The sequence below is a fragment of the Leptonychotes weddellii genome, chromosome 9, assembly GCF_054177405.1.
Source record: "Leptonychotes weddellii isolate Sample4059 chromosome 9, ASM5417740v2, whole genome shotgun sequence".
NCBI lineage: Eukaryota > Metazoa > Chordata > Mammalia > Carnivora > Phocidae > Leptonychotes > Leptonychotes weddellii.
The window spans coordinates 35,778,778-35,795,991 of NC_138377.1; positions in this window are offsets into that span (position 1 = coordinate 35,778,778).

A 17,214-nucleotide genomic window follows, 5' to 3' on the forward strand; every position below is an offset into this window, starting at 1 on the left:
GTCATATCCTCTGGCTGGGCCCTCCCCAGGGCACAGAAGCTTTTAAGAACCAGGGACTCTGGGGAGGCGATGCCCGATGGCACAGTCCTTTAGAGCAGGCAGCTGTCTTCAAGGGTGGGTGTTAGTTTAGGACATGGCTTTGGACTCAGACAGACTTGAGTTTAAATTTTGACTCTGACCTGAGTAGCTGTATGTTCTTGGGAAGGTCACATGCTTCTCCGACCTTCGTTCCCTCCTCCGGAAGACGAGGGCATTAATGCCTGCTCTGCAGTGGCCTGATATAGCCTCTACCCCGGACCTGGCAAGTGCTGAGTGGCACAGAGGTGGCCTGATTTTAGTGGCACTGAGAACGACCCTTGGGCCAAAACAAGGCCTTTCCCTATCGGCTTCCTGACATGATCTGGCCTCTACCCACTTCAATCTCAAACAAGAAGAAAGTTCTCGCTCTGCTTCTTTTTTTCTTTTTTTTAAGGTTTTATTTATTTATTTGACAGAGCGAGAGTGTACAAGCAGCGGGAGAGGCAGAGGGAGAGGGAGAAGCAGGTTCCCCACAGAGCAGGGAGCCTGACACAACGTTCAATCCCAGGACCCTGGGATCAGGACCTGAGCAGAAGGCAGATGCTTAACCGACTGAGCCACCCAGGCGCCCCCTCTCTCTGCTTCTTGAATAGCACATGCTTCCTCCTAATGCCAGATACCTGCCCCTGTGTTCCCTCTCCCTAGAACATTGTTCTCCTTGTACCTCCTCCCTGTTCATCTGGTTAGTACCTGCCTTCATATGTCTTCAGATGTTTCAGCCATGTCCTCACCTGTGTGATTATTTTATTAATGTGGGGAAGACAAACATTGTTTAAAGAATAGAAGCTTCATGAAGGTGTCCGTTTTACTCACTGGAGCCTGGCATACACTGTGCCTCAGTAACTATTCGTTGAAAGAATGAATGAATGAGAGATGCATTCGTTTAACTTAAAGGAACATGTTTCTCACAGTTCACAGTGCTAGTGCCCCCTAAAATGGTAAGTTATTCTGAGGGCACAAAAAGTCCATGGTTAGATAAGTTGGGACATTTTGGATCAAACAAAGTTAGACAGGCTCCTTCTCTGCGGGACTTCTCAATACTTCAATATGCTAATGTGCATTGTGAATTTCTATTAGGAGGAGGGTCAAAACCAAACGGGGAGCCATATTTGTCATTTTACCTCATTGTGAGTGAGTTTAGTGAGTGAGTGACTGAGTGAGTGATGAAGAAGTAGAAGAAGTTGCGGGCTCTGAAGATGAGGAACTCTGCCTCTCTGCAGCCTGACCCAAACTCAGAGCCCACAGACTCCTGGGAGCAAAACCATGTCAAGTCTTCTATATCTGAGGCAAGGGGACTGTTCACAACTCCCTCCTCACAACGGAATCTTGGCCCAGCAGTCCCAGCCTGGACCTGAGTTCTCTTCACTGCTGTTCTTACCAAAAGACCTCTTTTACTTACATCAGCTATGGAGGGATTTTATCTGTTTGTCATCTTCAATAAAAAGTGACTCCGGCAATGTGGTGTAAGGTTGATGTGTCCCAAGAAACAGACCTGTTCTCTGTCTGGCTTTGTTTTCTTTTATTGCTTTTGAAATCTAGCGTTCCTCTTTTTGTTGCTGGCTTGGGCTACAGGGCAGTCACTGGTTTCACTCAAATGGAGTATCTACTTGGAGATGATTGAAAAAACAAAGCTGGCTAAAGGAAGGGGTCAGGCCGGTCCTGAAGGTAATTACAATAGAAATACAAGGGTGACACATAAGCCAGACGGGCATCCCAAACTTGGTTGGTTTCTATATTCCAAATACTGACTTCTGGAAAACCGTGTTTGAGGGTGAGTGTGGGGCAGCGCCTGAGGCCTCACAGAGCCTGTGGCGTGTGAATGAGGTTGGACGGACCCGAGCTGACACGTGGCTCTGCGTCCTAGCGCTTCCAACATGTCCCCACAGCAACAGGGATAGTATTTATGGTCACGGCAAAACGGCTGGGTAGGAAGGCTTTGTCTCCAGCCCTTCTTTTCCACATCCCGCTGGGGGACCCAGACCGCGTCCTCACCGAAGGTCCCGTTGCTCTTTCCCACCTCAGCGCGCTGGAGGAGCTAACTTAGTCCCATCCCATTCATTCAAGGTCCCGATCCCGCTTTTGAAACGAATGGTTTAAAAAGGTGACTTCCTCCTATGTAAAGCATTTGGATTTTCCCAAGGGTCTTCTGGCGGACCCGGAACAGTGGGGCATCAGGCACTGCGTGGGTATTTCAGGGTAGACGGTGCTCCGCAGAAGCAGCTGTCTGCTCCGGCTCGGTCTGGCTGGCAGGGGGACAGGTCTTTGCTGCGCAGTGAAGGTGGGTGAAAGGGCATTGGTGCCCCAAGTGGAACCGAGAATAGAACACAGCACATGGACGTGGTATTTTGTCCATGGATTGGGGATTACTGTCCTAAGCAGCCAGGCTTTTTCCAGTCGAGTTTTACACAATAAAATAAATGGGTTCTGCACTTTCAGTGTTTAAATAAACACGAAGGATTTATTTCTAGCCATAATGTAAATTGGTGATGTGGAAAGTTATGGAAAGAGAATGCATACTAAAACTTCAGACCTCCTGGTTTCTGTCACTGCTCTGTGTGCTTAAACAACACGGATTTCTACATAAATAACTTACCTCTTACATAATATCTGAAGGATATATATATAAATATATCTTATATATATAAAATTTCCCCCCACTGGAGTTTCTGATTTCCTATATTTGTGTTTAAAATTATAATTGGACACTATGACCCAAGATACACATTCCTAAAATGTACCCTGGAATAGTGGCTTTCCATCCATTTTTTACTTTGACCTGCAGTAATAAATCTATTTTAGCTTGGAATCTAACACACACACACACACACAACTGAAATAAAAGTTTCATAAAACTAAGCTTACACTTATTACATGCAATGCACTCTAGTATTTTTATTCTAGTCTCCTCTATTTTCTTTCTTTTTGAAAAAAAAAAATGGATTAGAATCCCCAGTTTGAAAACCCCCACCTTAGTGAAACTCTTGCCCACATATGTAAAAATGTTTGTAGGAGCACAGTTGGAAATAGGAAAAAAAAGTGGGAAAACTGCATCCAGCCAATGATAAACATTGTGTATAGAGTAATGTCACCGGGAAAACTTGGATTGGGGTGTTAGGAAAGGACTTTTTGAGGAAATGACATTTAAATTTAGACTAGAAGGCAAAGCCTGGGAAATAGCATTATATACTGAGCAGGTCTTGAATAAGCAAAGAACTTGGCACTCTCCAGGAACTGAACGAGGCTAATGTGGTTGGGTCACAGTGAGCCAACAGGAGAGACACGTGATGAGATTGGGCTGCTAAGAGGGAGATTAATTATGCAATGCTTGAAAGGCAACATCAAAGGTAGCAGACTTTTTTTTACAGAGAACAAACCGATGGTTGCCAGAGGAGAGGGGGGTGGGAAGTTGGGCAAAATGGGTGAAGGGGAAAGGGAAATATAGGCCTCCAGTTACGGAATGAATAAGTCACGGGAATAAAAGTCACTACATAAGGAATACAGTCAATGATATTGTAATAGCAATATAATGGGACAAATGGTAACTACACTTGTGGTGAACAGAGCATAATGTATAAACTTGTCAAATCACTAAGTTGTGTACCCCAAACTAATGTAACATTGTGTGTCAACTATATTTTAAAAAAAAGAATACACTTATAATGATGAGCCCTGAGTAATTATATAGGATTTATTGTACACTTGAGATTAATATAACACTGTATATTAATTATACTTGACAAAAAAATAAAGAAAAAAAATAAAGATAGCAGGGTTTTATCCAAGTGCAATGGGTAGCCATTGAAGGGCTATTTTATGATGGGAAATGGCATGATTAACTTTATCTTTTCAATCATTGCCTGGCTCTTATGTGAAGAATGGATAGGAGAAAGTATGGAGGAAAACCAGTTAAGAAGCTATGGTGAAAGTCTGTGGTGGTTTGGATTATTGCTAGGGTGGAAACAACTACAGGTGGATTGATACAGGGGATATTTTAGAGGTAAAATTTATAGGACTTGGTGATGTCTTATTTGGAACTGAAGTTGGGGTTGAAGAAGGGAGGTGAGATGGAAGGTAAGGGCTATGTCAAGCACAAAAAATGGAAAAACACAATTGCACTACTACGTATTTGTCCAAAGGATACAGGAATAGTGATTCGAAGGGGTACCTACACCCCAATGTTTATAGCAGCAAGGTCCACAATAGCCAAAATATGGAAAGAGCTCAGATGTCCTTCGGCAGATGAATGGATGAAGAAGATGTGATACATATATATATATATACATACATATATATATATACATATATATATATATAACTAAGCCATCAAAAAATGAAATCTTACCATTTGGAATGATGTGGATGGAGCTAGAGGCTATTACACTGAGTGAAATTAGTCAATCAGAGAAAGACAATTATCATATGATTTAATTCATATGTGGAATTTAAGAACCAAAACAGATGATCATGGGGAAGGGAGGGAAAAATAAAATAAGATGAAATCAGAGGGCGTCTGGGTGGCTCAGTTGGTTAAGCAACTGCCTTCAGCTCAGGTCATGATCCTGGAGTCCCGGGATCGAGTCCCGCATCGGGCTCCCTGCTTGGCAAGGAGGCTGCTTCTCCCTCTGACCCTCCCCCCTCTCATGTACTCTCTCTCTTTCTCTCTCTCTCAAATAAATAAATAAATCTTTAAAAAAAAAAAAGATGAAATCAGAGAGGGAGACAAACCATAAGAGACTCCTAACTATAGGAAACAAACTGAGGGTTGCTGGAGGGGAGGTGGATGGGGGGATGGGGTAACTGGGTGATGGGCATTAAGGGGGGCACTTGATGAAATGAGCACTGGGTGTTATATGCAATTGATGACTCACTAAATTTTACCCCTGAAACTAATAATACACTATATGTTAACTAATTTGAATTTAAATTAAATAAAATAAAAATTTTTTAAAAAGGGGGGCTATGTCAAGGATGATGCACCCAGTATTCTAGCAAGACCATCTGGGAAAATGAAGATGTCATTTATTGATGTAGAAGACCAAAGGGCAAAGCACTTTTGAGTGGGTAAAGATTAAGAATTTGGTTTTATCGGGCACCTGGGTGGCTCAGTCGTTAAGTGTCTGCCTTCGGCTCGGGTCATGATCCCGGGGTCCTGGGATCGAGTCCCGCATCGGGCTCCCTGCTCCAAGGGAAGCCTGCTTCTCCCTCTCCCACTCCCCCTGCTTGTGTTCCTGCTCTCGCTGTCTCTGTCTCTGTCAAATAAATAAATAAAAAATCTTTAAAAAAAAAAAAAGAATTTGGTTTTATCAATCTATGTCTGAGGTGCCTGTGAGCCATCCAAGTAGAGAGTCAAGTTAACAATCACCTATGCAATGAGAGATGATAGACTCTGAGAAACAAACTGAGGGTTCCAGAGGGGAGGGAGGTGGGGGGATGGGTTAGCCTGGTGATGGGTATTAAGGAGGGCATGTACTGCATGGAGCACAGGGTGTTATACAAAAACAATGAATCGTGGATCACTACATCAAAAACTAATGATGTATTTTATGGTGACTAACATAACATAATAAAATAAAATAAAATAAAATAAAATAAAATAAAATAAAATAAAATAAAAAACAAAAACAAAAAGCAATCACCTATGCAAAGGTGGAGCTCCCAAAAAGATTAGACTGGAGATACACATTTGAGAGTCAGGTGCCGACACAGATAAGATCATTCTAGAATGACAGAACAGAGCAAAAGAGGAAGAGAAAGGCCAAGAGAGAGCCCTGAAGAGAGCCAACGTTCAGAAGTGGCTTGAGAAGGAGGAATCAGAGCAGGAGTCTGACATGCCAGGGCCATGGGGGTGGTAGTTAGCCAGGAGTGTGCAGTCTGATAGGAGACAAATGAAAATGGTTTAAAAACTGGTCAGTAGTCAATAGTGTCAAATGCTGCTAAGAAATTCAGTATCAGAAGACTGAGAAATGTCTGTTGGATTTAGTTACATAACTGTCACAATAATCTCAGTAATAGCCCTTTTTATAGATTGGTGGCATAGAAGAAGGAAAGGACATAGAGATGGTGAATGAGGATAAGGCTTGTGAGCCTTGGCTGGAAATGAGGGAAGAACAATAGGAATACAGGCAGAGGGAAATATATCATCAAGGGAGGTATTTTTTGTTTGTTGTTTGTTTGAGGGTGGAATATATAAGAGGCTTTGTATATTGTTGGAAAGTTTGGGTGGAGAATAAGAGGCTGAAGACGCAAAACAGAGAGGATGACTACTAGAGCAAGAGCCTCAGTTGGAAGGCAAACCACATGTGGCTAAATGGCTTTCAATCAGAGGAAAGATGTCTCCTCTATTGTGGAAAAAGGAGAGAAAGAGTGTGTGGGGGTCTAGGAAATTCTGTGGGATTGGTGGTTGGGAGGCATGGTCTGATGAATGCAATATTCTCTGTGAGAAATGAATTAAGAAGGTGAGTCAGTTTGGGATGCTTTGGCTGCAAGTAACAGAATATCCAACCAAAAGCTGCTTAAACAAATAAAGGTTTAGTTTTCTCCCTTAACATAAAGCCCAGGGCTAAGCAGTTAGAATTGTTAGAATTGAATATTTTCATCTGAGAGGATGAAGATAGCTTTACATACTGATTTGCCTTTAGTGAACTTATTGTCCTAAACTTATACCTAAATAGAAATTCTACTTTTCATAGTACAGTTAAATCTACTCTGTGCAAAGTTACAGAAAATAAGAGAGAAAGAGGGGCAGAAGATAATGGGCCCTTGTCAATTCAGGCTCACAAAAGGATCAAGGACTGTTGTTAACGGGACAGCCTGGGAATGGTGCGCCCTGGGGCTGTAAAATGTTGTAGCACCAGCTGTTAAATGCACAGTAGAATCCACTGCATATTTCTGTTGGGAGAGTCCAAACCATGTGCAAGGATGGTTGGTATAAATAAACTAACAAGGGAGTATTTGATGCTGACAGCCAGCTGAAGATGTTCGCTTAAGGAAAAATGAATGTGGATTTACAATATTCAAGAATCTTTTGGTAAATAATAGGGAAAATGTTATCCTACTAGTCTGAACAAATACATAAAACATTAACTTCGATTCACAGTTTTGTATTCTAAGCTGTATTGTTTACCTGTGGGAAGTCAGCAGAGAACTTTTCACCTCTTCCTCCTTGAAATCCAACAAAATGTGCAACTGAGGTGCAATCAGAGACACAGATAAAAGTACTCACCTGATGCTTTTTCATTCCTGTGCATGGTGAAGATTCAGAGAGTAGCTTTCATGCAGATCGGTACTGGCCAGCACGCTTTTTACAATCTTGAATAAGTGGATTCCAAGATGAAGAGAGAAGTCCTGGAATCTTGCCAAGGATAAAACAAGGTACATCACCTTCAACATTTCTTCTAAGTCATTAAACGAAAGTTGTCATCCCCCCCACTGCTACACTCTATATCATAGTTCAAAATATCCCAATATAGACCAAATGCCCCATTTCTAAAACTATACTTCACTTCTAATGGAAATATGTTATAAAGACATGAATTCCTATCATGAGTTTATGATGCCTTAATTAAAGAAATCTTCTCTGATAATATTTTGAAATATCCCTTGATTTACTGCATCAGAGCTTACAGCACTGTACAATTCCCCACAGTAAGATTTTTAAAAAGGAAATGCATGAATTTCTTCTATGAAGCCAAAAAAAGGTAATTGCCAGAGGGAGGTGAGAGTAGAAGACCAGTAGGGCATTTTCAGGTGGATCCGTGCAGAAAAATTTACTCATATTCCCTTGGAAAGTCTTTGTGTTCCCTTGGAGATTCACATAACACAGGTTAAAAACTGCTGGCTTAGCCCAAATGGGATTCCATGTCACTGAAATAAAATCAGGATTTCATCAACAAGGACAAACCTACAATGTCTGCAACAGGTGGTCTTCTGAGAGTGAGGGGCAAATAGTAGTTGGGAAGAATGGAAACTCAAACTTTCTAGAGAACAAAAGTAAGATTGCTGGGCCATGTAGACCACCCACTGAAATGTGTAATTGAGATTTTTATTGTGATACTAACCTGGATTGGTTCTGTGACTTTTATAACAACACTCAGCTGCTCAGGCCCGGACACGGGGGAGGTGGACCGTGGAGTTCATCCAGGGCTGGGGTCCTGTAAGTAGATGCTGTGAAAGGAGAGGCCAGGTAAGCCCAGCATGTTTGCAACAGGACAATTAGAATGATGCACCCAGGAATCTAAGCTGGTATGGGGGAAGGGAGGACAAAAGTACAAACAAAAACAAACCCCAAAAGAACCAAGGTGGAAGGATCCATGGATCTAAAAGCTCAATGAGGCCAAGCAGGAAAACTGGAAAGGGGAGGTCACGGATGAGAAGTGGAATGTTTGAAGTTGTGATTTGTGAGGTGATGAATTTCTGATGGTAACAAGTACAGCGTGTAACATGGGTGGCTGTGGAGGAATGGAGATCATTAGGAATCAGGAGGTTAAGGAACTGAGATGTTGGGATGTGATGCCCTTGCATAATGAGATCTTCAAAAGTAATGGGGGGAGCCAAGTAGAGAGGAAGGTCCTTCCATCGGTGGGAGGAGGAAGCAGAGGCGATCAGCAGACTGTTATTCCAAGGTGGGTGAGGCATGGTGGAATCTGTACTGTGTGAACCAAAGAGAAGAGCGCAGGGTGAAGAGGAACTAAAAGTGTCTCTGGAGAGTAAGAACACTCCCACTTCCCAACTCTGAGGGGTCTGGTGCTTATCAGACTTTGTGAGCTCTTTGTACCTGAAACAGAATTCTACTTGCCTTCCTACGGTTGAAGTAACATCGTGATTGTTTATACTTCTCCTGGGTGCTCTCATGGGGTTAACCCTGAAACTTCGCATACCCAACACTGAGAAAAAAAATCAAAGTGGAAAAGATGCAGTTGACCCTTGAAAAACATGGGATCCTTGAACTGTAGTGTCCACTTATTTGCAGACATTTTTCAGTAAATATATGTATAGTACTGTAAATGTATTTTCTTTTCCTTATGCTTTTCTTAATACCATTTTCTTTTCTCTAGCATACTTTATTGTAAGAATATAGTACATAACATACAAAATATGTGTTAATTGACTGTTTATGTTATTGGTAAGTCTTCCAATCAACAGTAGGCTATTAGTAGTTATGTTTTGTGGGAGTCCAAAGTTATATGTGGATTTTCTGCTGTGCAGGGATCAGAGCCCTTAACCCCTGTGTTGTTGAAGAGTTGACTATATTTAAAAGTTCATATTTTCCAAATGCACGGATACTTATTTTATAAAAAAAAATGAGAAGTTGCCAACATTTTTCAATTTTCAGCCACTTCTTTGGTATTTAGGTAAGATGTAGGCCTTCTTACTTTATGGGAAGATTTTAAAATACAATATATTTTTTTCAAATTCTACCAAGAGAATAATTTTGAATTCTGTGGCCTGTATCTACTTTTCCCTGTACTTACATGGTGAGTGTCAGGCACTATGCCAGGTACGGAGTCAATGGTTAAAAAGAATATAGTCCTTTTCCCCTCCAAGAAAATTAATCTAAAAAGAAAGATAGTATAGATAGCCATTAGATACCTCATTAATTAATTTATTTATCCATCCATACATTGATTTATCCATCATTTGTCCATTCATCTATTTCTCAGCAAACATTTATTAAGCATCCAATTTGGGCATAGTCCTACCTTCACAACTTTGACCATTGTGCATCCTGATGGCAGGACAAATGGGAGGTTACTTTGACGGTCTAAGGAAAAATTAATAATAACAACTAGCATTTATCTAGCATTTATTAGATTGCAGGCGTAGTACTTGACAGGTATTATTTCATTTAATGCTAACAATAACCCTATTAGGTAAACACTACTGGTATTCCCATTTGAAATGGGAAATGAGGCTCAGACAAGTTAAGCAATTTGCCCAAGGTTATGGCTTATAAGTAGTGGAGGCAGAACCAGAGCCTGAACTTAATATACCTGATTTCAGAACCTCTGCTTTGAGCCAGTACTCTATGCTTCCCAGATGGCAAAGTGAGAGCCTTTTGGCAATGGTGACAACGGGCATGGAAAGAAGGGGATGATGGCAGGAGGCAGAATCCACTGCAGCACTAACATGTATACAATCGTGGAATGGTAGAGTGGAAACAGATCTTAGAGACCATTTAGTACCATAAGCTTTCTATGGACAATACTTCGAGACCCTGAAAGGAGAACACTTCTTCTTCTGTGAGCTCACCGGGCTACAAGCAAAGACTTAACATGGAAATTAATGTCGAGGAGAAGGGGGAAGGAAGAATCAACAATACTTCTGAGGTTTCAATTGAGATGACCAAGAGAATAGAGGTAGGGGCAAATAGTGATGCTGAGTTTGAGGTACTGATGGAAATAAAGATGGAGATGTCTCACGAACCATAGGTTAAGTTTAAAGATTGGGCTGAAGACATAGGAGAGGGTGAGTTCATTGGAGAGACCTTAAATAGAGAAATGAAAGTCAGGACAGAATGAGAGACAATGAGAGAAATAAAATAATCCATAAAAAGTATAAGGAAGCAATAGTAAGAGAGATAGGAGGACTTTCAGAGAGCATATGGTAACTAAAGACAACATAAGAGAAGTTTCAGGGATGCCTGGGTGGCTCAGTCATTAACTGTCTGCCTTCGGCTCAGGTCATGGTCCCAGGGTCCTGGGATTGAGCCCCACATCGGGTTCCCTGCTCTGCAGGAGGCCTGCTTCTCCCTCTCCCACTCCCCCTCCCTCTCTTGCTGTGTCTCTCTCTGTCAAATATATAAATAAAATCTGTAAAAAAAAATAAGAGAAGTTTCAGGAGGGAGAGGATTCAGTTTCAAATGCTACAAAGAGCTAAGGGAGGATGCAACTGAGAAGGGGCCTTTGCACGGTGAGGAGGACATCTTTATCAGTCAAGGTTTGTGGTGGCAAACAATACAAACCAACTCTGGCTAGCTTTAGAAAAGGGTGAATAACTCAAGAATATTGAATATTGAATATTGAAGAATATTGAATAACTCAAAACAGTAAGAATGGAGAACCATACTAAGAACATTGGCAGGAACCAGAGAAGCTGAAATTAGGGAACATAGTTAGGGTTTTGCCCAAGGAACTGTCTGGTGAAGAATTGCTGTGGGGTCCACCCCTCTGACGTGTTCACTGTATTTAACCAGAAAGTTCAACCTCACCCCTGCTTCTGTGAATAATTTCTAACTGACTCTGTGTCTTTGCTTCATTCTCCCTGAAATCAAAGTTCCTTTTGCCTTTTTGGCCAATCCCATTGGCCAGACCTAGATCATGTACTCATACTCTCACAGGGAAAAGGACAAGTCTGATCCTCTTCAACTTGCATAAAGGGTGAAAGAAGTCTGTGTCCACTAAGCCTCATGAATGGGAGAGTTCTCACATATGAAGGTGTTTTTTGCTGGATATCCCTAAATGGTCATCACATCACTTGGGATGGAAGAAAATGGTTTAGTGGCAAAGATTTGTTAAAGAATGAATGGATACTAAGGAAGTTTTAGCTATAGTATAAACTATTCCCCAAAATGGAGAACATAGTTGAAGGAAGAAACCCTTTAGAATGGGAAAGACCGGGACAATTTGTAGGTAAGGGAGAAAGCATTCATTAGAGACAGAGAAATGATATAAGTCTCATTAGTCACTGGATTTTCAGCACCTAGGATAGGAAGAATGAAGGAAGGAAAAGGAGGAAGCAAGGAGAGAGAAAGAGAGAGATGCAATAAAACAAAGATGTACAGATATACAAAGTCTGCTGGGGAGGAGAGAAGATCCAGTTGATGCTAGGCACATATTTGTTGGGTTCCCATCAATCTAATTTGTGACTTTCTTTAGCGGCCATATCCCAACATTGTCATGGATAACCATGGCCCTGACTCAGCACATTTTCTATTTCTCTTTCTTTTTTCTTCTCCCACTGATTTTACAATAGGCACCATGCCCCAATTCTAGCCTGGTTCAGCTCAGCCTGCAGTCCACGAACTAAGCATAAGGCCTTCTAGTTTGTTCTGATGTTATGTTGCTTCTCTTTGAGTGGGGCCAACAGATCCGCCCTGGAGCCATTTATATGGTGTTGGTTGGGCTTCTCAAAATCTCCAGCTCTCATTTACTAAGTCTGGCAAGTTTTAGAGGTTCAGTAGGCACTGAGGAAGAAAATGCAGCTAAGTGGCCCTGGAAGAGATTACATCCAAGACTTTGATCTCTTTATACAGTGCTCAGCACAAAGAGAAAGGAAAGTCAATGGGTGTCAGTAGCTCCTTGCCAGAATCTCTCATGCAATCCAAGATAATCAAGTCTAAAAAAGTGCACTTTTTCTACCCAACTCATTTTCGCCAAAATGTTCATAAGGAAGATTGAGTTACATGACAATGAACACCAAGAACATATGGCATCACTCCTTTGTTGTGGCTGTCTTTTCATGTAGACTTTTCATTTGCCCCTAGAAAGATTTCTTTAAGACCTAAAGAATAAAAGATGCCCCAAATATGAGAATCTGTGAGTTCCCCATTAACCTAACCCACATTCTATCAATTGTGAAATGGAATAAGAAACAATAGGGCAAGTTTTAAAATGATTTCTGAAAAAAGCTGAACACCACCAAGAGACGTGGCAAAGGATGTAAGCAACTGGTGGAGATATAAAAGGTACAGTAAAATTTAATATGTATATATATGTATATATATGTGTATGTATATGTGTGTGTGTATATATATTTATGTAATATATATGTACTGTATGTGTAATATATATATACTCCCTCCCTCCCCGATACACACACACACACACATACACACACTATAGTGTCATTTAGCTTAGCAATTCTTTTCTTAGAAAATTAATGCCTTAGGAACAATTAGTACAAGGATAATGTAGAATAAAAAGAGATTGCCATGATCTAAATGTCCATCAATTGGGTTTGTTGAATTACTCATATACAGCAGCAAATACTACAGGATACTATGGAGCCATTGATAAAAATGATGGGGTGCTACGTTTATTGACACATAGAGATGTTCACAATATTAGGTTAAGTAAAACTGTCAATGGCAGAACAGTGAGCTACCATTTTGAAAAGTTTGGAAGAGACATACTACAGTGTGGAAGGGTGAGAGGAGAAGCTCACTTTCTTCCTTCTCTGCCATTGATTTTTTACACTAAGCATCCATTGCTTTTATAATCAGCATAATCACTAAAACTATTCCACTCACACCTCCCATAAAACACAAAGAAATGAACAATATTTGTGTGAGTTAGTAAGAATTTATATATAAGGTAATGCTATTGAACCCCCCACATTTTTTTCCCTGGTATGGGATTTCAAGGTCAGCATCACTGTGGCAGTGACAAATAGGGGAAGGTTTGGTAGAGGCATGATGTTCCAAGAACTTTGTTGAAGAAGTTCACAGCTGGGAGGATTTGAGGAAAGTCTAAAACACTGTCTCCTTTTATGGTGCTGCATGTGTATGCTTGCATGCCCCCAGACATAGCTTCTCAGGCAGCATTTCCAATGAACCTCAGAGCCTCTGAGTGAATGTCAAGGGCGTGGACTCCTTTCACATTCCCTTCCTCCCTCCCAGATCCCCAGAGGAAGTCCTCCTTTTAGAACGTTCAGTCCTGGGAAAACTTTAAGTACAGAAGCCTCCCCCCACCTCCTTCCTCTCCATGGGACCCTCTTGCTCCTTCCAATCTCCTCTTTCACTTCTGTCACTTGAGGCTAATGACCAACTGGCTGGTTTTAAGTGTGGTCTCCCACCATGCATACCATACTCTTAAAGCCTTCCTCCTCTCCAGGCTCCAGAATAACATTACCTTCTATTTCCATCTCCCCTTTGGACTATGACAACTTCTATTATGTCAGGGCTAATTTCTTAGTTAGGAGGAATTGAAATCACACCATAGTATAGATAACAAATATCCTGACAAGTATTATGTCACCAGGGCTAGTTACACCTTAGAGAGTTAGCCTGGAGTAAGGAATCTGTCATAGTGGAATCTTAGTCAGAGTTACAAACTAATAAGGAAGCTATTTTTAGTGGTAGTTAAGCTAGTTAGCACCAATGGAAGTACTAGAACCCTTGTTTTCCTGTTACCCAGTCCAGGGTCCTTCCAGCCATAGTTTGCTGCCTCTTGTTTTCTCCTTTGTTGAGATTCAGAACTCTTAGCACTATGTTATAATGTAAAGAAAATTCCACCCTTCATCACTTTAAAGGAAAAAATATATTGCTATAGAATATGCATATGAAGCTGATTTGAACAATGTTTTTAATCATTGTGGTGTCTCAGGCTTATTATTTCGTAGTATTTCCAGTTTAAAGCAAAAAAAAAACAAAAACCCATAACAAAACAAACAAACAAACAAACAAAAACCCCAAACATCAAGATATTATTAACCCTAGCTATACTGTTTGACAGATAGTTAGCTCTGGAGCCGGACTGCCTGGATTTAGTGAGCATGTTACATGCAGTAGCTAGCTCTGCCACACGCTAGCTATGTGACCTTGGGCAAGTTTACTTAACATCCCATGCTTCCATTTCCTCTCTGTAAAACAGCCAGTGAACATACCTACCATATAGGGTCACTGCTAACATTAAGTGAGTTGATGCATGTAAAAATACTTGAGCGTCTGGCACAAAGCACTCAATAGATGCTCTCGATCATAATTTAGCAGTTGGAGAAAAGGAAGTACAGAGCATAATCTACATATACGTTTAGTTGGATGCTCAAGTAAGCAAAAAATTTGTCAAATATATTGCTGGGAATAGTCAGGAAAACTTTTAAAAGAACAATAATAAAATGAATGCTTGCATTTCCAGGCATTACAATATACAAATACAATCAATCAACACAATCAATAAAACAAAATGAGACTATTCCAACAGTAAACAGAACAATGGAACACTACAGAAGTTTTTGAAAGCAATCCCAAACACACAAAAATTTAGTATCTGACAAAAATGACATTTAAAATATGAATCTGAAGAAAAGTTAAGCTACCCAATAAATAGTGATGAGACAAATGGTGAACAATCAAGAAAAGTTGTCATAGGGGCGCCTGGGTGGGTTAGTCAGTTAAGTGTCCCACTCTTGGTTTTGGCTTAGGTCATGATCTCAGAGCTGTGGGATTGAGCTCCACAGCCGGGTTCCACACTTAGCGGGGAGTCTGCTTAAAGATTCTCTCCCTCTGAGTCTCCCTCCGCTTGCGTGTACTCTCTCTCTCTTTTTCTAAAGTAAATAAATAAATCTTTAAAAAATATTTAAGAAAACTAAAAAAAAAAGTTGTCATATATATTTTTTATAATTTACACCAAAATCCGGGTGGATTAAAAAGTCAAACATAAAAACAAAATAAAAAGATAAAAAACAAGTATAGTTGATAAAGGTAACTATTAATCAGCCTTTAAGGTGAGAAAGGACTTTATATATTGAAATTAAAAGGAATAAGCTACTAAGAAACAGCTTAATTTGAATATGCAAAAATGTGAAAGTTCTGTATATTATAAAAATTAAAGATGTGGGGGAAAAAGTTGCATATGAGGTTAAGAACCTTAATATACAAAGTTCACTTACAAATCAATAAGAACCTACAGTACCCACTGAAACAGAAAATGGATAAAGGACATGGGAAGTCAATTCCCAAAAGCAGAATCTTAATGGATAGTACATTAAAAAATTTAATTGGACTAATATTTAAAGGAAACAAAGTTTCAAAATGAGATACTATATTTCTCTTATAAAATTTTATTAAAAATTACCAACTTTTGATAAATTATACTGTTTTAGGAGTATATTTTGCTACAACCTTTCTCTGGATTTTAGTGGTAAGTGTTAAAGGTCTTAAACATGCTTATACTCTTTGAGCAGTAATTCCACTTCTTAAAATTTACCTGAGGGAAATAATCAGGAATGTGACCAAAGGTTTATCTGCAAAGATATTCAATGAACATTTCTCATAATAGAGAAAAATAGAAAAAAACAAGGGATTGGGTAAATAGATTATGGTTTTTCCATATAAAGGAATTATATGCAGGCATTAGAAATAATGTTATAGGAGACTACATAATGATATGAAAAACTGCTCACAGTATATTAAGGGAAAACACTAGCTTATAAAACAATATGATACCAATATTTTTAATGTGAATTTTTAAAAGTCTGAAAGGATACACTTTAAAATATTAACAGTTGTTCATTTCTAGGTGATAAAATTGAGCATTCTTTTATTTGTCCTCTTTATACTTTTTCTTTATTCTCTATATTACCTACAGAGAGTGTGTACTATTGTTTTAGTTGAAGTGTTAATTGAGATAATTGTATGCTCACATGCAATTGTAAGAAATAATACAAGGACATCCCAGGTACCCTTTATACAGTTCCCCCAATGGTAACATCTCACAAAAAATACAGTATCACAAGCAGAAATATTGACAATGATGCAATCCACTGATCTTGTACAGATTTCTTATTTCATTGTACTTGTGTATATGTGTTGGGGGGGTTCTACACAATTTTATCACATCTGTAGGTTCGTGTGTCCACCATCACAGGCAAGTTACAGAATCGTTCCTTTAGACTAAGAAGCATCCCTCCTGGGGTGCCTGGGTGGCTCAGTTGGTTAAGCGACTGCCTTTGGCTCAGGTCATGATCCCAGGGTCCTGGGATCGAGCCCCGCATCGGGCTCCCTGCTCAGCCAGAAGCCTGCTTCTCCCTCCCCCTCTCCCCCTGCTTGTGTTCCCTCTCATGCTGTCTCTCTCTCTCTTTCTGTGTCAATTAAATAAATAAAATCTTAAAAAAAAAAAAGAAGCATCCCTCCTGTTGTCTTTTATACCCACACCTATCTCCCTCTTCTCCCACCCTCCCTCTGGATCCCAGCCCTGGAAACCACTGATCTGTTCTCTGTTTCTCAAATTTCATATTAAATAGGATAAATAAATGTTTTTATTTGTTAAATAATTTGAACTATGGAATGTTAAATGTTCAAAATGTTAAAGTGTATTAAATATTGGAATGTTAATTGTTAACATTTAAACGTTAAATAAATAGAAAAATGCAGTATATAACCTTTTAGGACTGACTTTTTTTTTTTTACTCAGCGTAATT